The sequence below is a fragment of the Dioscorea cayenensis genome, chromosome 10 (genome assembly GCF_009730915.1).
Source record: "Dioscorea cayenensis subsp. rotundata cultivar TDr96_F1 chromosome 10, TDr96_F1_v2_PseudoChromosome.rev07_lg8_w22 25.fasta, whole genome shotgun sequence".
NCBI classification, from domain to species: Eukaryota; Viridiplantae; Streptophyta; class Magnoliopsida; order Dioscoreales; family Dioscoreaceae; genus Dioscorea; species Dioscorea cayenensis.
In genome coordinates, this window is record NC_052480.1 from 18891689 (window position 1) to 18917880 (window position 26192).

The window sequence follows — 26192 nt, forward strand, 5'->3', positions numbered from 1 at the left end:
GTCCCCCGATTCATGACTCAAAACTTTGAGTTGAAGCCGGCATTCATCCACATGTTGCGAGCAATCCGCATGCAGTTCAGCGGTTTAGCCGATGAGGATCCAAAGCAGTCATATAGAGAGTTCTCTCGAGGTGTGTGATATCTCTGAAGATAAAGCGAGTGATGGATGATGCCATCAAGTTGAGAGCCTTCCCATTTTTCCCAAAAGGGGAGAGCGAAGCGATGGCTACACTCATTACCTAGAGCATCGATTACCACATGGGAGGAGATGGTAGAAGCTTTTCTAGCCCGTTATTTCCCTCCCTAGAAAAATCCGCAAAGCTTAGGAATGAGATCTCATCCTTTGTGCAGTTGGAATTGGAGTCTCTATTTTAGACATGGGAAAGGTTCAAATAACTCCTGCGAAAGTGTCCGCAACACGGATTCCCGGAGTGGATGATTGTTCAAACCTTCTACAATGGTTTGAAGCCCGAGTACAAGACAACTCTTGGATGAGGTGGCGGGGAGGTACCTTAGGTAGCAAGACCCCCGATGAGGCTCGTCAAATGATTGAGGAAATGGTGTTAAATAGCTACCGAGTGGAATGCTAGGGAGAAGAAAAAGGTGGCGGTCTCCATGAAATTGATGCGGTAACTTCATTGGCGGCCCAAGTGGAGAGTTTGAGTAAGAAGCTAGATCTCATAGCTTCGAAATAGAGTTGCGTGCCGTGACCAATTACACGGTTGTGGTGGAGGGACATGCTCCCTCCGATTGCCCGATCTCTATCGGTGATGTTTCTTTGGTGGAGAACGTTGATTTTGTAGGTAATGGCATGAGACCTCAAGGAAACCCATATAGCAATACCTAGAATTCGGGTTGGAAGAATCATCCCAATTTCTCATGGAGTAATCAGGGTCCACAATAGGCCATGGGGCCACCGGGGTTCCAACAACAACAACAACAAGCCCCTTAGGTGGAAAAAAGAGTCTCAGGTTTGGAAACCCGAATGACTGACTTAGAGAACCATTTGGCTAGATTTGTGCAATCTGCAAATACAAGGTTTGAATTAGTCGAGGCTACACTTCGCAACCACACTGCTTCTTTGCATAACCTTAAAAATCAAGTGGGGCAAATTGCGAAGTCTCTCTCTGAAATGCCACATGGAAGCTTTCCGAGCAATACAGAGAATAACCCTAGACAGCATGTGAAGGCGATCACTTTGAGAAGTGGTTGTGAGGTTGAAGGTAGGCTTCCGAGTGAGAAGCCAAAAGAACATGCACCCGAGGTTATAGAGGTAGAAGAGGTAACGAGAAAAGAGAAAGAGGTGTTACCCCAACCTTTTAAGCCAAGAATCCCCTATCCCTCTAGATTGAAAAATGACCAAGGGGATGAATAGTACAAGAAGTTCCAGAGTTTGTTCAAGCCTCACCACATCAATATTCCTTTTGTTGAGGCATTGGCCCAAATGCCTAAGTATGCGAAGTTCATGAAAGACTTGTTGACTAACAAGAGAAAGTTGGAGGAAAGTGCTTCAGTGATTTTAGATGCTTCATGCTCGGCGGTATTGCAAAAGAACATGCCGAACAAGAAGAAAGACCCGGGAAGCTTCATCATTCCATGAAATATTGGCAATTTAGGTGAGCAAATGGCATTCACGAACTCAGGGGCTACTATCAACGTCATGCCATACACTTTCTTTCAAAAGCTAGGCTTGGGCGTGCCTAGGCCCACTCGGATGACTTTGCAACTAGCGGACCCAATAGTACAACATCCGAGAGGCATCATTGAAGACGTGCTTGTCAAGGTGGACAAGTACATTTTTCCGGTTGACTTTGTAGTGCTAGACGTCGATGAGGATGCGGATGTACCCTTGATACTTGGGAGACCGTTCTTGCGGACTTCCAAGGCATTGATTGACATGGACGGCAGAAAGCTAACTTTGAGGGTTGGAGATGATAAGCTCACATACCGCCTTGCTGAAGCCATGCGACATTCTCTTGATTTCGATGATACTTTTTACTTTCTAGACACTACTGATGAGATTGTTGATGAATACATGCAGGAAATGTTCAATCCGGACCCATACGAGGGTTTGTTCAACCAAGAGGAGGATTATGAAGAAGTAATGATGCTTTGTGCGACGGAAGAAGTACCACCTACCCCGGGGATCTTGAAGAAGGTGCTCCAGAAAATGAAGAGGGCTAGGAGCCGCCACCGGAAACACTCCAAGTCTGTTGGAGACGTACGTGAACCGAAGAAGTTGGATGAATCATTGTTAGGTAGCCCGAAGCCCAATAATTCACCTTCTACCCTAAAGAGACTTTGCACATCATGCTTTCAAGCCATGGGTAAGAGGGCAACTTTCATTCATGAACCCCCGTGAGGTAGGACAAGGTACGTCAAGCTTAGTAACGTTAAAGAAGCGCTTCTTGGGAGGCAACCCAAGTGTTTACTATTTTCTTATCTTCTAGTTTAGTTTGTTTGCATGAATAAATTGTTAAGTGTTGGTGTCTTGATTTTTAGATGCTTGTGTTGAGATTTTCTTGCGAACTTTGAATATTCATCGTGTGTTTTCATGTGGAATTGGCGAAGTTATGTCATTTGAGCTTTATTCCATGTTTTTCGCTGGTAAAACTCGCATACTAGGGCAGGCTCTGAGTGTGTAGACATGTTCAGAAACTTTCTGCAGAGCCTACAGGTTTTCTAAGGCATCTAGTGAACACGCACGGGCGTGTGGAATTTTCAAATGCCCGTGGAATTGTATTGCGAGCTCATCCAGAGAATGCACAAGGGTGTGCGGCTGCCCTTGTGAATGACAATGCGACTGTCACACGCCGGTGGGTAATTGCCGCATGGGCGTGTGAATTTCTGCAGAGTTGGGCGGATTATCCCGAGAGCACACAGGGGCGTGGACTCGCCCCTGGGGGTGACCTTGTGAACCACACACGGGCGTGGGTAATTTCCACACGGCCATGCGAAATGTTGCAGAGGATTTCACTCCATCCCAAGAAAACACAGGGGCGTGTGGCTGCCCTTGTGAGTTGGGCATGTGAATGTCCACGCCCGTGCGGAATTTCCGCACGGGCCTGTGAGAACACTTGGCAATTTTTCTCGGATGTTCGGGGAAGCCACAGGGCGCGGGCTGCCCCTCCGGGTCGGGTGTACGGGCGTGGGTATTTTCCACACGCCCATGCAAGAGTAGTCAGAGTCGAAAGGAGTGTTTTCCCAAGAGCTCACAAAGGCGTGTGTGCGCCCCTATAGCTCTCTTGTCATGTAGGCGCACGGGCGTGGGCAATTTCCTAACGCCCGTGTGGATGCACAGAACACCAATGGGACGCGAGTTCTTTTTAAAGAAGATTAGTTTCTCTCCCTTTTCACATTCTCTATTCATTTGGAAACATTCTCATATCAGCCTCCAACTCTATAGCGCTAATTTGGTAAGATTTTTGCGCGGTTTTCCAACCGGTTCTTCATTTTCTCATTCCATCTCGTCAGTAAGTCCTATTTATCATTTTCTTTGTCAATTCATGGTTTCCATCGATTAATCTGGTTAATAATGCTTCTTTTCTTCAATTAGAAAGATAATTTATGTTTATAACGAAGTAGAAGTGATTTCACGGTATATTTTTGGATTCTTGAAGTGCGGTCGTGCATTTTTCACGCCCCGTAGATCTGCAAAGCCGTGCAAAAATTCCACACGACTGTGTGGATTTCTGCAGCGTTAGTTTATCAACTTGTTTGATCGATTTCATTTCAAATTTTTTAGATTATGGCACCTCGGTCGAAGAAGCAAGCTGATAAGAGGCCGCGTGAGTCATCCCCTGAGCTTGAGGGCATGAGTTTCGCGATTCCAGAGCATCAGGTTCGCTATGAGCGCTTGTCGAGACTCTGGTTCGGACATACTCAATTCCTGGACATGAGTATACTGAGAGATCGGCAGCATGGAGATGAGTTCGCTTATGAGGTTGAGGATCTCGTTTCAGCGGGTGGTTGGTGACAGTTATTGACGATTTTAGAGCCAGCCATCCGAGAGTTTGCACTGGAGGTGCTATCATCATTCGGGTTTGATAGATCATACGTAAGCTTTCACAGTTTAGACACCATTTAGTTCATAGTATTTGGACACCACCATAGCTTGAGTGTTACTCTGTTTTCAGTTCTACTTGGCTTGTATGAGGAAGCATTCACAGATACGGAGGAGTATGCTCAGTTACCGACTGATTATCCTGGAACCTTGACCCTGCAGAGAGCTTACAGAGTGCTATGTTGTTAGGGTCAGTACAAGCCGGGGGTATCCAAGGCCACGTGCTTTTCCCGACCTGTATACAGATATTTACATGCCATCATGAGAAGGTCGGTGAATGGCCATGGTGATAGCACTGGTCTTCTGAGCCGACAGGAACTTCGGTACTTGTACTCGATGGTGCAGCATGTACCAATTCACTTAGGGCACATCATGGCCAAGTACATCAGATATCATGGGCACTATACTAGATTGGGAGCGATCTTCTCGGGCCCTTACATCACGAGATTAGTATTGGGCATGGGTCTCTTGGACTCGATTCGCGGGGCCGAGAAGACGAGTATACATGCTCCCCTGAGCCTAGAGACGATGAGGTTGATGGGCATGGTCCGCAGGGTTTGGACAGGGGTTTTTGCTTTAGTGTTACCAACTCCAGAGATAGCCGAGGATGAGGGTGATGAAGCCGGGGCATCTCAACACACTCCCCGAGCCTCGCCTAGCATCGATGGAGACCGAGGCACCTCCAGTGGCGGAGAAACCATCCACGCGTGCGTATGTTTTCACCATCTCGAGCTCATGATCGCTTTGAGAGGGTCGAGACCGCTTTGGGAGTGATACTGGACTGAGGTAGGCGAGGCTCGAGCCGAGATTGCAGAGATTAGGGTCTCACGCAGGGCCACTCAAGACACGGAGTTCATGGCACGTTTCAACGTATTACAGCAGATCTTAGAGTGAGACGTCGCCTCATCATTTGGCTTGCGGCCGAGGACTCCTCAGGCCCCCTTAGTTCCTCCAGAATCTCCATCCTCTACACCAGCACCGGTGGACCCACCATGTGCATCTTCACTAGCAGCAGCACCATAGGCCGAGGGCGTACATCGACACTTGACTTTACTTTTATTTTCCTTTTTATGCATTTTATTTTTTTAGACTTGTTCACTCAGAAAGGATTCTCCTTCTGAGTTTATTTTCATTTTGCATCTCGAGTTGTATTCATTGTCTATCTTTTTATATATACTCGAGATATTTTGTTTTTATTGAGCTTCACTCGAACCTCCTCGTGTATGCGTGAAGATGGTATTGTCATCATGGGAATTGAGACTTAGTCATGAGGCACGGCCAAGGTGCTTAAGCACTTGGCCTTGTGAGCTTGACAACCAGTCGGAACATTACTCCCAAGGACTTATCTCCATCAAACGTGACACTCGCAGTCGGGGAGTATTGTTTTGATTGCTTTCTCCCACATCTATTTTTTTGAATGAAATACATTTTGAGTGAGCTTGCATGTGTACATTGGGGACAATGTACAACTTAAGTGTGGGGGGGAGTTCCATAGTGCACACATCTTTTCTATTGTTCTTGATTAATATATGCTCACATAGCCAATGGCGTTCACCCTAGTTACATTGATTGTATTCTTGAGTTTAGGAGAATTTTTTTAACATTGAATATTTTCATGCTCTAATTTTGCTTGAATGTCTAGGAATTTTTTTGCCCGATTTATACTTGTTACACTACTCACTTATTAGACTCTTTTTGGAAACTCAAGTTTGATGTTAAAGGGACTAGTTATAGTTGTTTATTGTGTTAAATTCTAAAAATGAAAAAGATGGAACAAAAATAGTTTTATTGTTTATTTGTGCCTGTTGGGTGGAAAGGGCTACCACTTATGAAGTATGAAGCTAATCTCATAAGTCGGATACTAGCTATGCCCCTAATTAGAGAAAGAGCTATCTCATAGGATGAGTGAAAGCTACCACTCCAGCTTGAAAGAGCTACCACCTCGAAAGTGTGAAAGCCACCTTAGCGGCCGTTTCGAAAGGGGCTACCTTAGAGGATGTGTGAAGCAACTACCATCTTTGAAATTGTTGTCACTTTTGTAGATAAATAAGTCCCTTGTACTTAGAACTTTGAGGAGTATACCTTGGGTTGCTTTTTAGTGAGTTCACACGCTTACACGATTTCAGGTTTGTTGTCCTTTTTGATTCAAGTTTTTTTAGCTAGAGTTTTTGATTTTTGTATTAAATGTTGAAATTTCCCTTACTTGTAGAATGCTCTCTCTAGTACACTTTGGTGAAACTAAGGCCAAGCACTTCAAATATTTCCTTCATCCATGCTCGAATATTTAATTTTTTTGCTTGAGGACAAGCAAAATCTTAAGTGTTGGGGGAGTTTGATAAGTGCTTGTGTGATATTAATGCGAAGCATTCTTTCCTTATATTGAGCATTACTCTTATAGGGATTTTTTTACACTAATATGTGTGTTTTTATGTTAATTTCGTGCAGGGTAGGGTTGTGAGGCCGAGTATGAAGGAAAAGAAGCAAATGTGGATCGTAATGCACCGATTTTGGAGAAAAATCTTGCTAAGGTTCAAAACGTTAAGACATAGGTCGGGTGCGAGATGCTAGAGTGTGTGCCAAGCTCCTCGTATTTGAGTTAGCACAACCATTTGGAGGGGCACAAGGGCAGTCACACTCAAGCATTCTGACTTATGCACATAGAACCAGATCTCTACCAATTTGTCCGTCATTAAAGAAGCAAGTGATCCACGGCGTGAAGATATGCCTGGTTGCGTTACCCCAATGAAAGCATAGATTTGGAGAGGTTCTACGGCTCTGACATTGTCATTCCTTGGCAAGAAGGTTGGTAGGGGAGCTTCCGTTGAGGCGTATCCTATACCGGACGAGGGAATCCTTGGACGACGAGTAGAGGACTCTCCATAAGACCATCGACACCACCATCAAGGGGGATTCTTTATGGATTCATTGCTTTTACATTCTATTTCTTTGATTGTACTTAGCTCCATGGAGAGCTAAACCCCTAGTGGGTAGTTGGATATTTGTGAACCCTAGGATGTATTTGTTTCATTGAATCTCTTTATTATAATTTCAATTAATTGATGTTTATTGTGAGTTCCAAACTTGAATGCTTGATTGTATGAACATTTCCCCTAGAGTGACACTAGGGTTGAGAGTTCTTGTTGGTAACCTTGTGAGTGAGAGGCACACCACTAGTGTTAGACAAAGCTAGGTTGGAGAGGGTTGAGAGGGTGAGTCGAGATGTACAGGAGCGCCCCCTTTCCCTTCTGATGTGATAGATTCTGCCTCCGTTCCTCTAGTTCTTTGCGGCCATAATAGAGTGAATGGTCTAAGGGATGACCCCCTGCTGGGGCTTAGTTGCGAGTGCAACGGAGTGAAGAATTAAGGTGATCTTAGTATTTAGGGCTTAATCGTGGTTAGGGGCCTTCCACTTGGACCAAAGGGTTAGGTCTATAATTAGGAAGAGATTTATCACTTGGAATCCCTAGAGCTCATTGCAACTCTATGCGAGTGCGTGGTGTTGAGATTGTTCGATTTCTCCTCCGGGACATGTATAGAGTTAGGCATAGTTGACCTTAGATTTGGGACTATGTAATGAAGGATTTCCATGACACACTATTGCATTGATTAGGAAGCATAATAGAGGGTTCTTGCTCTTGAAGCGATCGTCCTAGGCGGAGCATTATCCTAGTACCCCATCTTTATCGATTGCCTTACCTTCTCCTTTACTCGTGCCCTCTTAATTGTTGATTTTACTTTTGAGAATTGAATCATTGTCACACTTATCACTATTGATTTTTCATATAGCTAAGTAGTAGATTAAGTGTTTAATTCCCTACTCCCTGTGGATTTGATACCCGCTCATCCGGGATTATTACTTCGACAAACCCGTGCACTTGCGGGATATACGCAAGCGGACTTTGTCAACGAGTAAAGGAGAAGGTAAGGCAATCGATAAAGATGGGGTACTCAGATAATGCTCTGCCTAGGATAATTGTTTCAATTGCAAGAACCCTCTATTATGCTTCCTAATCAATGCAATGGTGAGTCATGGAAATCCTTAATTACATAGTTCCAAATCTATGGTCAACTATGCCTAACTCTATACATGTCCCGGAGGAGAGATTAGATAACCTCTCAACCTCGCACTCACATAGAGTTGCAATGAGCTCTAGGGATTCCAAGTTATAAATCTCTTCCTAATTATAGACCTAACCCTTTGGTCCAGGTGGAAGGTCCCTAACCACAATTAAGCCCTAGATACTAATATCACCTCAATGCTTCACTCCATTGCACGCACAACTAAGCCGCAGCGGAGGGTCATCCCTTAGACCATTCGCTCTATTATGGCAGCAAATAACTCAAGGAACGGAGGTAGAATCTATCATGTTGGAGGGGAAAGGGGACGCTCCTGTACCTCTCGACTCACCCTCTCAACCCTCTCCAACCTAGCTTTGTCTAATGCTCGTGGTGTGTCACTCACTCACAAGGTTACTAACGAGAACTCTCAACCCTAGTGTCACTCTAGGGGAAATGTTCATACAATCAAGCATTCAAGTTTGGAACTCACAATAAACATCAATTAATTGAAATTATAATAAAGAGATTCAATGAAACAAATACATCCTAGGGTTCACAAATATCCAACTACCTACTAGGGGTTTAGCTCTCCATGGAGCTAAGTACAATCAAAGAAATAGAATGTAAAAGCAATGAATCCATAAAGAATCCCCCTTGATGGTGGTGTCGATGGTCTTGTGGAGAGTCCTCTACTCGTCGTCCAAGGATTCCCTCGTCCGGTATAGGATATGCCTCAACGGAAGCTCCCCTACCAACCTTCTTGCCAAGGAATGACGATGTCAGAGCCGTAGAACCTCTCCAAATCTATGCTTTCATTGGGGTAACGCAACCAGGCATATCTTCACGCCGTGGATCACTTGCTTCTTTAATGACGGACAAATTGGTAGAGATCTGGTTCTATGTGCATAAGTCAGAATGCTTGAGTGTGACTGCCCTTGTGCCCCTCCAAATGGTTGTGCTAACTCAAATACGAGGAGGTTGGCACATACTCTAGCATCTCGCACCCAACCTATGTCTTCACATTTGAACCTTAGCAAGATTTCCTCCAAAATCGGTGCATTATGATCCACATTTGCTTTTTTCCTTCATACTCGACCTCACAACCCTACCTGCACCAAAGTAACATAAAAACACACATATTAGTGTGAAAACCCTATGAGAGTAATGCTCAACATAAGGAAAGAATGCTTCGCATTAATATCACACAAGCACTTAGATTCTTAGTGGACTATTAAGGGTGCCTTTAACAATTCTAATGCTGATTTCAATTTGTGTGGGGTAAATGGACACCCCAGGGGTAATCTGGGGTATGGAGGTTGAGGTAGGAAGTATACACACACTCACAGAAGCACTTTAGATATAACAAGACTATCTTTTCTTGGTTAACTATAGAACAACTCATTACCTTGATTTCTTTTCACTTGTGTATATGGAGTTCTCTATAGTTGAGCTTGAGGTCGTATATTTAGTCATTTATCATCTTCCTCATGTTCTTCATGTTTGTTTGCTTGGAACAAGCAAACTCTTAGGTATGGGGATATTTGATAAGTGCCTAAATATACGTATTTTATACTTGTAGAATATATGTTTTTCACCTATATTTTCATGAATTGATGCCCGTTTTGTGTCTAAATTTGTTTTATTTATATTTCAGGCATCAAAAGAGCCAAGGTGAGCTCGAGAACGCAATTGGGGAGAAATCGACACCAAAAATTGTATTGTGGGGTTCCAAGCATTGGAGAAACTCAATTTCTGGAGTAATACTGAAAAGACAGTGAGCTTCACGGCCTTCAGGCGCCTGAGAGACACCCGTGAGGTTTCTTGGAAATTTCGTGGAGGCTGTTACTGTAGCAGAAACCAATGTAGCAATGTTGCTATAGCAAGATTACTGTAGCACCGACACCGATTTTTGGGCGAAAAAAGACATTGAGCCTCATGGGCTCCATGCAGCCGTGAGTCAACCGTGATACTCGAGTGGACCTTATTTAACCATATTTCTGCTAGGGTTTTGGAGGAGGGCACTTTGGAGATATCTTGAGCCCTTGGTGGAGGCGACTTCACCAGGCTTTTTGAAGTCCAAATCAACAAATTTAGAGGAAAAGAAGCAAGAGGAGAAAGTTGTTTGGGCATGATCTCCATCGATTTTATCTTCATGAAGCTTGGAGAAGACAATTGAAGCTGCTCCCACTGCGGCGTCCATGACGAACGCCCTTTGCGTAAGTACCGCAAGTGTACGGGGCCATAGAAGTAATAATCCCATATGAGTGGGTATCGTATCTCCGGAGAGTAGGGAGTAAAGACACTTAAATTGATTCTTAACTATATGAAAGATGAATAGTGATATATGTGACAAGATATCAAATAACAAAAGTAAAAACAACACGAAAAAGAGCATTAGTAAAGGAGAAGATAAGGCAATCAATAAAGATGGGGTACTCGGATATAGTTCCGATTAGGACAATCGTTTCAAGTGCAAGAACCCTCTATTATGCTTCCTAACTAATGAAATAGTGAGTCGTGGAGATCCTTAAATACATGATTTCAAATCTAAGGTCAACCACGCCTAACTCTATGCATGTTCCAGAGGAGAAATTGGATAACCTCTCAACCTCGCACTCGTATAGAATTGCAATGAGCTCTAGGGACTCCAAGAGATAAATCCTCTTCCTATATGTAGACCTAACCCTTTGGTCCAGGTCGAAGGTTCCTAGCCACAATTAAGCCCTAGATGCTAAGATCACTTCTACGCTTTACTCCGTTGCACCCGCAACTAAGCCCCATTCATTAGCCCATTCACTCTACTATGACCGCAAAGAGCTCAAGGAAATAGAGGTAGAATAAATCACACTGAAAGGGAAAGGGGACGCTCCACTACCTCTGGACTCACCCTCTCAACCCTCTCCAACCTAGCTTTGTCTAACTCTCGTGGTGCGTCACTCACTCACAAGGGTTACCAATGAGAACTATCAACCTTAGTGTTACTCTAGGGCAGTATTCATACAATCAAGCATTCAAGGTTGGAACTCACAATAAACATCAATTAATTAAAAAGCATAATAAAGAGATTCAATGAAACGAATACATCCTAGGGTTCACAAATACCCAAGTACCCACTAGGGGGTTTAGGTCTCCATGGAGCTAAGCACAATCAATGAAATCGAATGTAAAAGTAATGAATCCATAGAAAACCCCCTCGATAGTCATGGTGATGGTCTTGTGGGGAGTCCTCTACTCATCGCAAAGGTCCTTTTGTCCGGTCAAGGATATACCTCACCGAATCGGTGCCGACGAATGCTCTCCCAATAACCTTCTTCTAAATGGTGCACGATGTTGGAGCTGTAGAACCTCTCCAAATCCCTAGCTAATACCCCTCAAAACTCTAGCCGAAGCCCTCTCTCAAGTTGGAGAAATGATGGAGAAAAAGAATCTTTGAAATCGGGGCTGAAATCGGCTTTTAAAATGGGTCGGAATCGAGAATCCACACGCCCTGTGGGCATCCTCTGAGATTTTTTTCGCAGGGCAGTGTAGAATTTCCACACGTCCGTGTGGATTCTGTCTTGCCCTTTTTTGGCCGGTTGTGAAGAGTATCTGCTATAGCGAAATACTATAGTATTTTTGCTACAGATGCAGAGTCTGCAATACCAGCCCAAAAAAACACTCCCGAATCCATGCTTTCATCGAGGTAACATAAAGCGAGCACGCCTTTTATCCCGTAGATCGTACATCTTCTTTAATCAAAAGCTTTATTGGCTGAGATCTTGTTAGCAATGCACAAGTCAGGATACACAAAAGAACACAAATACACATGTATTAGTACTAAAAATCTGATAAAAAGTAATGCAAATCATAAGGAAAAGAACACTTCGTATTCTTCTCTTACGAGCACTTATCAGTCCGATGAAGCCACTCCATGTCATCCTTTCTCCTCCACATTTTTCCATCATTTGAGTGAGTTTATTATGCTTTCTAGAGTAGATTACATGAACTCGTTTTGTGTTTGTGCTTGTATGGAAGGCTAAGCCCCAAGGTTGCAGAATGTTGGTGTTTCTTGGGGTGAACTTGTGTATTTGAATGCTTTGAGTTGCTTTAATTCATTTGGTGTGTTCGTGGTTTAAGCTTGGTGAGATTTGATGTTTTGATTTACATGAGAACTCTGTTTTTCAACCGCTAGGTTGTATTAGGTTGCATGACTTTAGCACTAATACTAGACACACCTTGCTTAATGGGGATTTATGTATGAATAAGTTGTAACCATCCCGAAGTTCTTACCATCCACATATTAGAGCTGAACCTAGGCTTAGTATCAACCTTAATTCATATTTCCATTTGTGCATTGCAATCATAGTAGAAGGTTAGCCAAAAAAACGATTCTGAGTCAACACTCATATAGGATTAGGGGTCGACACCGTGACCATCGGGATAACTTACTTTCAGAATCTCATGGCCTGAACACCCCTTTTGCTTAGCAGCTTGTGGATTCATTTACCTTGAGTAACCCTAAAAGGACCCGCATTCGGGACATCTCTCATATCTTGATTTTTTTCAACCTCTTATTTGGTTTTGCACTATGGTTCTTGTTTTATTTTCATGTTTTAGTCATCTCGATTCTCAACTCGAATTGGATGGTTAGACAACTGATAAGTGCTTGTGTGATAAGAATGTGAAGTGTTCTTTCCTTATGATGAGCATTACTTTTATCAGGTTTTAGCGCTAATACTTGTGCATGTATGTTACTTTTATGCTTATAGGGTCATGAAGCCGAATGTTAAAGAAAAAAGCCAATGTAGATCGTGAACGCACTATTTGGAGAAAAATCTTGAGAAGGTTCAAACGTGATGACATAAGTCGAGTTAAAGATGCAACAATGTGTGCCAACCTCCTTATATTCAAGTTAGCACAATGATTTGGAGGGGTACAAAAGGCGGTCATATTCAAGTATTCCCGCTTGTGCATGTATAGCAAGATCTTCGCCAATAAGGCTATTTATTGAAGAAACAAAGCGATCTATGACTTAAATGTGTGTCCATTTACGTTCCCTCGATGAAAAACATTGATTCGGGAGTGTTTCGGGCCGGTACTCGTAGAAGGGTATTGTAGCAAAAATACTATAGTAATTCAATGTAGCAGTGCATCGCTCACAGGGCGGCTGAAAAATTTGTTTTCCAAAAGAATCCACACGGGTGTGTGGAAATTATCCATGCCCTGCAGAAAATTCCACAAGCCCGTGTGGAGAATCCACTCGGGGCTTGTGGATGCCTCGATTCCACCTCAATTTAAGGCCGATTTCAGGCTGATTTTAGCATTCTTTTTCTCCATCTTTTCCCTAACTTGAGAGAGTGTTGTGGCTAGGGTTTTGAGAGTTATTGGCAAGAGATTTGAAGAGGTTCTCACGGCTTCGACATCGCACTCCATTTGGAAGAAGGTTAGTGGGAGAACTTTCGTTGGCACCGATCCAGATGAGATGTATCCTAGGACGGACAAAAAGGACTTTTTGGAAGAGTTGAGGCTTCTCCACAAGACAATTATCATGACTATCAAGGGGTTTTTCTGTGGATTACTTGCTTTTACATTTGATTTCGTTGTTGATTGTAATTATCTTGATGGAGAGCTAAACCCCCTAGTGGGTACTTGGATTTGTGAACCCTAGGATGTATTTGTTTTATTAAACCTTTTATTATGCTTTCTTTAATTGATGTTTTTAATTGAGTTCCAATCTTGAATGCTTAAATGAATGAATACTCCCTTTGAGTGACATTAGGGTTGAGAGTTCTTATTGGTAACCCTTGTGAGTGAGTGACACACCATGAGAGTTAGACAAAGCTAGATTAGAGATGGTTGAGAGGGTGAGTGGAGAGGTAGCGAATCATCTCCTTTCCCCTCAGGTGTGATTTATCCTACCTCCATTTCCTCGAGTTCTTTGTGGTCATAGTAGAGTGAACAGGCTAAGGGATGACCTTCCACTGGGGCTTAGTTGCAGAGGCAACGGAGTGAAGCATTGAAGTGATTTTAGCACCTAGACTTAATTGTAACTAGGGACCTTCCACCTTAACCAATGGGTTAGGTCTACATCTAGGAAGAGGATTTATCACTTGGAATCCCTAGAACTCATTGCAATTCTATACAAGTGCGAGGTGTTGAGATTGTTTGATTTCTCCTCCGGGACATCATATAGAGTTACGCATGGTTGACCTTAGATTTGGGACCATATATTGAAGGATCTCCATGATTATCCGATTACCCCATTCATATCGATTGCCTTATCTCCCCTTTACTTGTGCTCTCTTTCTTGTATCTTTTACTTTTATTTACATTATATCTTATCAACAAAATCACTATTCATCTTTACTTAGTTAAGAAACAATTTAAGTATTTTTATTCCCTACTCCCTGTGGATATGATACCCACTCACTTGGGATTTTATTACTCAACAAACCCATGCACTTGCGGGACATATGCAAGGGGCGTTGTCAACAATAAGTAAAGAGGAAGTACGGGTACCTCATTAGGCCCAGGGAATACGACTCCATCATTCTTTTGCGAGAGGTATTACTTGATGACCCCTTGCACTTATGGCCAATCACCATCAAGTTTTTGACGCTGTTACCGGGGATCCACAAGGAATACATGGAAAACATATATCTCTGGAATCTTGATTTCCTGCGGGCTGTAAACAGTAACTGCTACAGTAAATTCCTACATATATATATTTTTTTTCCTTTGCTGCATTACCTACTACAGTACTCCCCTCAGGACTACTAAAGCTAGATGGACGCTAGAATTACACAGGCAATGATGGATGGACCAAGAGATATCCGAGAATAGGTTACCCCGATGGTCACGGCAAGAACCCCTAATCCCATACAAGTATTGGGTCAGAATTACTTCTGCCCAAATCCTCCTATGATGCATTAAATGCCAGAATCTCTCAATTAAGGCCGATACTCAACTAGGTATAGCCTTAATGGTTGGAGGGGTACGAAATACCTGATGGTCAAGGCGTATTCCTACATAAATCCCTTCCAAACATGTTGAGTCTAGCAGAAGGGAAATGGTCACACACCAAGTATAACCTAAATGAATCACGGAGTTCTCATGCAAAACAACACATCAAAGAGGACCAAGCAAGGATCACAAACCACACAAATGGCATAAATGTAAATTGAAGCATCTATACAAGCAAGTTCATCCCAAGGTTCACCGGATGCCCGATGACTTTGGGAGTCTAGTTCAACATCAACAAAGGAGAAAGCATGGAAAACAAGAAATATAATACAAAGCTCAAAGTAAACTTCCCTAAGATGAAGACTAGAAGGTTATGATAAGAACTTGTCTGATCTACGTGGGCAAGCTCCTTCATCTTCTCCTTGATAGCACTCCTCTTCTCTCCTTGGATTTGCTCCTTAGATCTGCCCTCTCTAGCCTCCTTGAAGCCCTAGATGATGATGATGGAGAATGGTGTCCAAAACTCCCCATACAAAATACCCTAACGCCCATTTTAAAGATGATCTCAGGGTGGCTCACGGCCAGCATATAGCCAGTTAGGTTGCCTGGAAAATGGCCCAAAAATTTTAGCAAGTTGCTACAGTACCGCTGCTACAACGTCCTAGGCTCAAAAATGCCGTTTTTGATGTGGATATCTTCTCAAATTGCATCATTGAGCTCACATAGACTTCATTTGTGCCGGAAACATGAAATAAAATGATTAAACCATAAAAGGGCATCGATTCATTAATAAACTACACAATTTATACATAATAAATACATACAAAATACATTCATTTAGGCGTTTATCAGCAATTATCGGATACATGGTTTCAATTAGTTGAAGCTACACTATTCAACCACACCACTTCATTACACAATTTAGAGAATCAAGTGGGGCAAATTGTGAAGTCTCTATCGGCGAGACCACAAGAAAGCTTGCCTAGTAGCATAGAGACTAATCTGAGGGAACATGTGATGGCGATCACTTTGAGAAGTGGTCGTGAGGTTGAGGGTAGGCTTCCAGGTGAGAAGACCATTGTTGAAGTAACCGAGGTCGTAGAGGTTATGGAAAGAGCAAACAAGGAAAATGAGGTGGCACCCCCATCTTACAAGCCAAGAATTCCTTACCCGTTAAGATTGAAGAACGACCAAAACGATGAGTAGTATAAGAATTTCTTGGCTCTATTTAAGCAATTGCACATCAACATTCCTTTTGTGGAGACATTGTCTCAAATACCTTTAGTATGCAAAGTTTTTGAAAGATCTTTTGACCAACAAGAGGAAGTTGGAGAAAAGTGCATCATTAATTGATAAGTGCTTATTTTTATTAGATTTAAGCGCTAATACATGTGTATTTGTGTTACTTTTGTGCATGTAGGGTTGTAGAGCCAAATATGAAAGAAAGAAGCCAAAGTGGATTGCGAAAGCGTTATGCTAATGAGAATCTTGAAGAAAACACAAGTGAAGATGCAAGTTGTGATTGAAGGTGTATGAGCGTGTGCAACACTGTAGCAATTTACTATAGTAGTTACTATTCACAGTCTGCAGAAAAATTAGAATTCCGAGAATCCATTCGCCCTCGTGGGATTTCCACAAGGGCGTGTGGAACATCCATAGGGCCATGTGGATGCCCGATTCCAGCCTATTTAAAAGCCGCGATTCATCGATTTCAAAGATTCTTCTTTTTATCTTTTCTTCATCTTTTGAGAGGCTAAAGGTTAGAGTTTAGAGGGGTTTTGGCAAGGCTTTTGTAGTGGTTCTACGGCTTTGACACCGTGTTTCTCTTGGAAGATAGTTATTGGGGGAGCTTTCTTCGTCACCGATCCAAATGAGGTGTGCCCAAGCCTTGACAGGAGGACCTTTGGCGAGGGACGAGGCTACTCCACACGACCATTGACATGAATACTCGAGGGGGTTTTTCTATGGATTACATATTTTTTTACTTTCTGATTTCATTATTGATTGTATCTTGCTCTATGGAGAGCTAAACCGCCTAGTGTGTACTTGAACTTGTAAACCCTACGATGTTATTATTTTATTAACCTTTTATTATGCTTTCCTTAATTGACGACTTTAATTGAGTTCCAATCTTGAATGCTTGTTGAATGATTTATCCTTTAGAGTGACAATAAGGTTGAGAGTCTACATTAGTAATCTTTGTGCATGAGTGACTCACCATGAGGGTTAGACAAAGCAAGATTGGAGAGGGTCGAGAGGTGAGTTGAGAGGTAGCGGAGCGTCCCCTTTCACCTCTAGTGTGATTTATCCTACTTCCATTTCCTAGATTTTGACAAGGTCCCTTTGCTTATATCCCGCAAGTGCACGGGCTTGTCGAAGTAATAATCCCGGGTGAGCGGGGTCGAATCCACAGGGGAGTAGGGAGTGAAAAATACTTAATTTGATTCTTAGCTATATGGAATATCAATAGTGATAAGTGTGAAATTGATTCAATTCTCAACAATAAAAAAACAACAAGTGAAAGAGCAAAAAAAGTAAGAAGAGGGCAAGGCAATCGATAAAGAATGGGGTACTCGGGATAATGCTTCACCTAGGATGATCACTTCAAGTGCAAGAACTCTCTATTATGCTTCCTAATCAATGCAATGGTGAGTCGTGGAAATCCTTACATACATAGTCCCAAATCTAAGGTCAACTATGCCTAACTCTATACATGTCCCGGAGGAGAAATCGAACAATCTCAACACCTCCCACTCGCATAGAGTTGCAATGAGCTCTAGGGATTCCAAGTGATAAATCTCTTCCTAAATATAGACCTACCCCTTTCGTCAAGGTGGAAGGTCCCTAGCCACAATTAAGCCCTAGATACTAAGATCCTCTCAACGCTTCACTCCATTGCACGCGCAAGTAGGCCCCTAGCGGAGGTTCATCCCTTAGACCATTCACTCCATTATGGGCTGCAAAGAACTCGAGGAACGGAGGTAGAATCTATCACGTCGGAGGGAAAGGGGGCCCCTGCCTCTCGACTCACCCTCTCAACCCTCTCCAACCTAGCTTTGTCTCATTCTAGTGGTGTGTCACTCATTCACAAGGTTACCAACAAGAACTCTCAACCCTAGTGTCACTCTAGGGGAAAATGTTCATACAATCAAGCATTCAAGGTTGGAACTCACAATAAACATCAATTTATTGAAAAGCATAATAAAGAAGTTCAATGAAACGAATACATCCTAGGGTTTCACAATCATCCAAGTACCCACTAGGGGTTTAGCTCTCCATGGAGCTTAGTACAATCAAAAGAAATCGAATGTAAAAAGCAATGAATCCATAAAGAAACCCCCTCGATGATCGTGTCGATGGTCTTGTGCAAAGTCCTCTACTCGTCTTCCAAAGATTCCTTCAGTCCGGTATAGGATACACCTCGATGGAAGCTCCCCTACCAACCTTCTTCCTAATGGAATCATGATGTCGAGCCATAGAACCTCTCCCAAAAACCTTGGCCAATACCCCTCGAAACCCTAGCTGAAGCTCTCTCACAAGTTGGGGAAAAAGATGGAGTAAAAGAATACCAAAAATCGGGGCTGAATCGGCTTTAAATAGGGTCGAATCGAGCAACTCCACGGGCGTGGGATCGATACACGCCCGTCGCGGGAATTTCCACACGGGCATGGATAATTTCCACACGCCCGTGTGGATTCTTTGTTTCTCCGATTTCTCGGCGGCTATGAACAATGTTGCTATAGTAATTGACACATTGTTGCTTCTGCTCTACGATCTTCGACCCGATTAACTTCCCAATTCCATACTTTCATCGGGGTAGCGTAACGGGCACACGTTCACGTCGTGAATCACTTGCTTCTTCAATGATGTACATGTTGGCGGGGCTCTTGTTCTTATATGCATAAGTCGGAATGCTCGAGCATGACCGCCTTTTGTGCCCTCCAAATAGATGTGCTCACTCGAATGCGAGGAGGTTGGCACACACTCTAGCATCTCACACCGACCTATGTCTTCGCGTTTGAACCTTAACAAGATCTCCTCCAAAAAAATAGGTGCATTATGATCCACATTGGCCCATTTCCTTTCATACTCGGCCTCATAACCCTACCTGCGTAAAAAGTAACATAAAAAACACATATTAATGTAAAAAAACCCGAGGAAAGTAATGCTCAACATAAGGAATGAACGCTCGCATTCATATCGCACTAGCACTTATCAACGTGTCAATAGATTGACCTTGAAACAACAACAATTAATTACTATTGCTATAAAATAAGCTCATATTTTATCTTTGTTACCTTTTCTTATAATCAGAAACAATTTGAGAGAGTCAGGTAGATACCTCAAAGTATTGGTCCCATAACCAGAAATTAATAGTCATATTCCTCAATTGACTCAAAACTCTCAAGCATCAAATTGTTGTTTTGGTAAGAAAAAGGAATTCTTGTATTTAAAGATTTTGTTTATTCCTACTACTTAAACTTATATTATAAGTATCTTATAATTTAGTTTCTTTCTATCTTCCTAGAGTTCATTCTCTGGGGACTTTTTCTCAATCATTCTTGTATATTACTTAATAATCTTTTTTATTTGAGTGGTCCTATTCAAAATCATGTAAAGACAATTTTTGATTCTCTATAGCTATTTGTGCATGTATTTTACGATTAAGAAGCAATTGCCTATTGTACATGCTGTGTATGAATTTATTATAACTAGGGAATACCCCATTGGCATGGCTTATTGCATTTATACGAGTGATCCATAGATGACAAAAATCCCTCTTTTGCTTGTCTCTATCTCGATGAGAAGAAAACAAGGCTCTCATCATTTTTTGTTAAGTAGAAATTCAAGTAAGTCTTGAATGAGCCCCCCCTAACTGTTGATGCAATTAATTCCATTTATATGTGGGATCAAGATCAAGAGTGTTGGTTTTAGCTAGGGATGGCAACGGGTAGGGTATGGGTAGGGTATGCCAAAACCCTTACCCGTACCCGTAACCCCTACCACATACCCGTACCCTTACCCGTACCCTTCAGGGTAAAAAAAATCATACCCTTACCCTTACCCGCAGGGTACGGGTATACCCGCAGGGTACCCGCTTACCCGTTGTTCAAATTATCGAATTAAATTTAACATAATAATAAAAAAATAAATTAATTATACATTATATTACAATCTTTAAACACATGTCCATAAATTCAAAAATTACAAGTTGATATATATTTGTTTATCTTAAATTATATAATCACATAAAAAAATGAAGTCAATTTAGGACTCAATGGTAACTCTACCTTTTTGTTTTTGTTCATGTTTAACCATCTTGGTTTTTGTTTAAAAATTTTTTTCATATATCTACTATTTATATTTTATATAGCTTCAAATTTTTATAAATATATAGTAAGATTTTTGAATATAAAAAAACATTATAAGTAATTCTCATAAGTTATATCCAATTGATTTTTTTATTAGTATCTTATTTTTTTCAGGGATGTTCTTATAATTTTTTTAGAATAAATTATTATAAAAATTATTTTTTTATATTTGTTTATTTTTTTTAATTTAATTATGATTCTTAATATATATCTAAAAATTCAATTTTTGATAATATTATCAAATATAAATATAGAAAATTAAATAAAATTTAAAATAATATATTAAGAGAAAATTTGAAGTATTATTTTCAAATTAATCACCATGAAAATAGATATTAAGTAAATTGTGAGTAAATGTTTAGTTTAATAAAAAAATTATATATATATATATATAAATATATGAGAGGGTAAAGGTACGTGTACGGGTTTTACCCGTACCCTCTTCAACGGGTAAGGGTAAGGGCAAGAGTGCGGGTAGGGGTAGGGGCATACCCTTACCCGACCCGTACCCAGCTCAAAAACTAACGGGTAATACCAGTACAGTGCATGCCGGGTCAAAGAGGGTAATACCCTCTTTGACCGGGATGCGATCTGGGTATACTCCGTTGGGTAGGGTACAAATTGTCATCTCTAGTTTTAGCAAGGTTGTCAGACCCCACTCGGGCATTGACCTGGCTAAGTCTAGGGGTCAAGGGTCAATGGGTTCGACCGGGTCGAACCGTGGTTGAATCGGGGATCAATAATAAAAATACAAAAAAACATATTATAATAATTAATAATGAGCAAATATAATATTAAAAACCATAATTATAATATAAAAAAACTACTCAAATTTATATTTAAATTGATAAATGACTTTATATACACTAGTGTTTTTCTAATTATGTCATTTATTTTTTTAAGTTTTTTTCAAATATTTACAAATTTAATATATTAATATATAATCATCGAACTTCTCTCGGTGTTTTTTATTAATTTATTTGTGTATTGGTTGATTTTGTTAGAATAGATAAAAAAATTTAATTCACTAACTTTCATCCTTTTATATGGATGATATATTTTATCAATAAATTATATAACTTACCCAATCTCAATTGAGTTTTTATTTTGTTATAAATTCTTTTATTTAGTTAAAATATTTTATTTTTATATTTTATAATAAAATTGCATTCATTTATTGTTTTATTTTCTTAATAAATTAAACTTTTATAAAGTATTTAAATAACATATTAATGGATTTTTATTTTTTTAAATGTTAATTTTTTTTGTTGGTATGTTTATGATATATATATATATATGTAATTCTATTTTTATTATAAATTAAAAAAATTAATATTAATAAATATACATGATTTTTGTGGTTTCTAGTGAGAAAATAATAATAAATTATGAAATATTATTAAAAAAATCCTAACATTGTGACCCGATTGATCCGGTCGGGTCAACCAGTTCCCGGTTGAACTGCCTGGGTCACCGGGTTAACACCCAATTTTTTCATACCCAGTTCAATGGGGTATACCCGGGCCGGCCACATGGCCGGTTCCCGGCTTTTCCGGTTGAACCAGCTGGGCCAGTCCGGGTCTGACTACCTTGGGTTTTAGAAGATTGGATGTCAAATGCTTTTTCACCGGAGAACTAATAGGATTATTGCAAGCAGAACACGAGGGGCGTGCTTTAGACGAAGTGATTTGTTATCGAGCAATCTTATTGGGAATAGTGAGGGGCATCTCTGAATACTCACGGTTTCATATCCTAAGTGAGTTTTTAAGAAACTACTTGGCTTTTAGCTAAAGCTACTCTATGAGGACGTATTGATTGGTTGAAACGATTGAAAGAGAACATTGTTCGGGGGAAAGGAGATTATACCCTGTTGGTACCGGATTCCAAAAAAATTAGTGCACCGTTCAAGACAAAGACAAGAACTATTCATTTGAAAATTAAAAAAAGAATAATCTATTTCGACTTAGATGATGAGAAATATTTTGTTTCACCATAGAGAATTATTTTTGTTCCTGTATCCAAGATAATTAATTTTTATGAGTCATCAAAACAATCATTTACGAATTCCTAAGGGTTGATTCATCTTACCCTTTTTAATTTCACTATTTGTTTTTATTTTATCTGGTCCGATCATTGATTTGGTAAAATAAAAAAAGTAATAAAAAAAGAAATTAATGTAATGGTTTTGAACCGCGTATCGACAGTCAATCCCCGTTAGAAGGTTCCCTCGGAAACAATCATTATTTTTTTTAGGGTATCTCGTCTCTTTGCAAAAAACAAAGAGGGAATGTGGGGGAAAGTGAAAAGAAGATATTGGAACATCAATTTGCCGGAGATGATGGAAGCAGGAGTTCATTTTGGTCATGGTACTAAGAAATGGAATCCTAGAATGGTCCCCTACATCTCCGCAAAAACGTAAAAGGAATTCATATTACAAATCTTACTATAACTGCTCGTTTTTTATCAGAAGCCTGTGATTTAGTTTTTGATGCAGCAAGTAGAGGAAAAAGCTTTTTAATCGTTGGTACCAAAAATAAAGCAGCGGATTCAGTAGCATCGGCCGCAATAAAGGCTCAGTGTCATTATGTTAATAAAAAATGGCTTGGTGGTATGTTAACGAATTGGTCCACTACGGAAACGAGACTTCATAAGTTCAGGGACTTAAGAGCAGAACAAAAACATGGGGAAACTGAACCGTCTCCCCAAAAGAGATGCAGCGATGTTGAAGAGAAAATTATCTGCCCTGCAATCATATCTGGGTGGGATCAAATATATGACGGGTTTGCCCGATATTGTAATCATCGTTGATCAGGAAAAAAAGAATATATGGCTCTTCAAGAATGTGCCATTTTTGGGGATTCCGACAATTTGTTTAATCGATACAAATTGTAACCCAGATCTTGCAGATATTTTCGATTCCAGCCAACGATGATGCTATAGCTTCAATCCGATTGATTCTTAACAAATTAGTATTTGCAATTTGCGAGGGTCGTTATAGCTATATAGGAAATCGTTGATTATTATTAAAAATAAAAAATAATCAAATTGCTTAATTATTTTGATTTGGGGAATTCCATAGATTTATTGGATCGGTTACTATTCCTGAACTTTTTTTAAAAGAGATAAATAAAAAAAGTACTTGGGATATTGATCTTATGTGATTACTTGAAATAATCGATTTATTATTAAAAGTAGGTGAGTTCATAAAGAGATGGTTGAATCAAAAATAATTCTGAAGTTCGATTTCTATCGGAGGCTAATTTGAAATTTATACCATGTTCCATTAAAACACTCAAAGGATTATATGATATATCAAGTGTAGAAGTAGGCCAACATTTATATTGGCAAATAGGGCTTTACAAATACATGGCCTAGTACTTATCACTTCTTGGGTTGTAATTGCTATCTTATTGGTTTCAATCATCATAGCCATTCGGAATTGGCGAACCATTCGGAGTGGTAATTAGAATTTCTTCGAATATGGTCCTTGGGTTCCCTTTATTGGAACTATGTTCCTATTTATTTTTGTTTCTACTTGGTTAGTGCTCTTTTACCTTGGAAAATCGCAATTACCTCATGGGAAGTAGTTGTGCCCATGAATGATATAAGTGATGGGAATTAAGCAACAATCTCAATAGATTGTAAACAAATAAACAATCCCCAAGCTTGCTAGATGAAGGTGAGCAACCTAAGAAGACCAAAAATTGCAATCACACAAGACACCAAATTTTTACGTGGAAAACCCTTAAATCAAGGGTGAAAAAAACCACGGTTCAATCTTGACCAATCCAAGCTCCACTATGATCAAATTCAGGGGTACAAGAGAGTCTCAAGAATGAGCATAAATAAAAAAATACAACTTGACCAAAAACAATAGCTAAAAACAAGCTATATTGGAAACAAAAAAACAATATTCAGTAGCCTACGTTACGACTCTCATATCTTGACCTAGGAGAAGCCAAATCACAAACCATCTAGTGGAAATCAAACTCCGCAAGTCCCGAACGTGCCCGCCAAATGTCAGCTCAATCGGACATCGTTTGACCCTCAAACACCAGCTTGAATTTGCTACTCTGTCAAATCCGAACCTACGAAAATCTGCCGTTGTTATCTTTTGCGGTGGCTATCTCCCCAGATTTTTTTCACTCTCTTAACCATAATATGATGGAAAACACTTAATAAAGTGAACCCTAATGGGCTTGGACCATTTGGGCTTTTTCTCCACATAGGACGGGAGCCCAATACCCAACATATCTCCCCCTCACGACTATGTGGAGGTGACCGCCATCCCGACGATCATAAGGCAAACCTCAAACTTCCCTCTTGGAAAAGTCTTTGTCAACATGTCGGCACCATTGTCATCACTGTATGAACTTTAGCCAACTCAACAACTTGAATCCAATGCATCTCGTATCAATGATACCTTACATCAATATGTTTTGAGCGGGAATGAAAGGTTTGATTCTTGGCAAGATAAAGCGCACTTTGACTATCACAATATAAGGCGTATCTCTCTTGTGTACAACCAAGCTCAAGCAAGAACTTTTTTTAAGCCAAAAGCAATTCCTTGCGAGGCTTACGTGTTGGCAATGAACTACTGCCTTAGTTGTGGACAATGCAACACACTTTTTGCAATCTAGACTGCCGAGCCACAACTCCCCACGCAAACTTGATCAAATACCACTGAAGTGGACTTTCTAGAATCAACGTCTCCGACCATATCGAGATCTGTATAACCGACAAGCATAAGCTTCTCACCACCAAAAACAAAGATTCAAGTCTGAAGTTCCATTAAGATACCTCATAATCCATTTCACTTTGCATTCCAATGCTCTCTACCGGATTTGAGAGAAATCGCTAACATTGCTAACAACATAAGCAATGTCGGGTCTAGTACACACCATGGCATACATTAAACTCCCAACGGCGAGATGCATAAGGAACACTTTCCATGTTAACCTTCTTGGTCTCGGTTGAAGGACTCGACTAACACTCGGTTTGAAATGTGCATCTAGAGGGAGTGCTTACGAGACTTAGAGCGTTCCCATGTTGAACCTCTCTAGCACCTTCTCAATATATTTCTTTTGAGACATCCAAAGCTTCTTCTCTTTTTCTATCACGCACAATACTAATACCCAATATACGCTTTCTTTGAGCCCAATTCTTTCATAGCAAATGAGTTGCTTTGAGTTGCTTCTTTAACTTTCGTCAATTTTTAGAAAAAAATCTTTCCCAACAATAAGTATGTCATCAACATACAATAGCAAGATAATAAAATCACCATCGACAAACTTGCTCACAAAGACACAATGATCGAAAGTAGTCTTTTTTTATAGCCTTGCTCAATCATAACCGATTCAAACTTCTTATACCATTGTTGTGGAGCTTGTTTCAAGCCATAAAAACTCTTTTTCAACAGACACACATGATTTTCTTTGCCTTGCACCCTGAAACACTCAGGTTGTTCCATATAAATTTCCTCCTCCAAATTACCATGGAGAAATGCGGTTTTGACATCCATTTGCTTAACTTCCAAATCAAGAGTTGCACCTAAACCCAACACGGTTCTAATAGATGTCATTTTCTAGCAGGTGAGAAAATCTCATCAAAGTCGATCCCCTTTTTCTTTGACTAAAACCTTTCACCACCAATCTTGCTTTATATCTAGGAGATGCTTTGAATTTCCTTCATATTTCACCACTGTAAATCCATCTATTCTTTAAGGCCCTTTTGCCTTTAGGCAACTTGACTATATCA

General features: G+C 40.5%; 1 non-coding gene and 1 pseudogene across 1 annotated transcript; one reads left to right on the forward strand and one right to left on the reverse strand.

Annotated features, from left to right (window-relative positions):
- Nucleotides 1-317: 317 nt before the first annotated feature.
- LOC120271359 lies at nucleotides 318-424 on the reverse strand. Its single transcript, XR_005539971.1, has one exon. It is a non-coding gene; the product is annotated as a small nucleolar RNA R71 (small nucleolar RNA).
- Nucleotides 425-22674: 22250 nt separating this feature from the next.
- Nucleotides 22675-23485, forward strand: LOC120270983 (annotated as a pseudogene).
- The last annotated feature ends 2707 nt before the right edge of the window (nucleotides 23486-26192 follow it).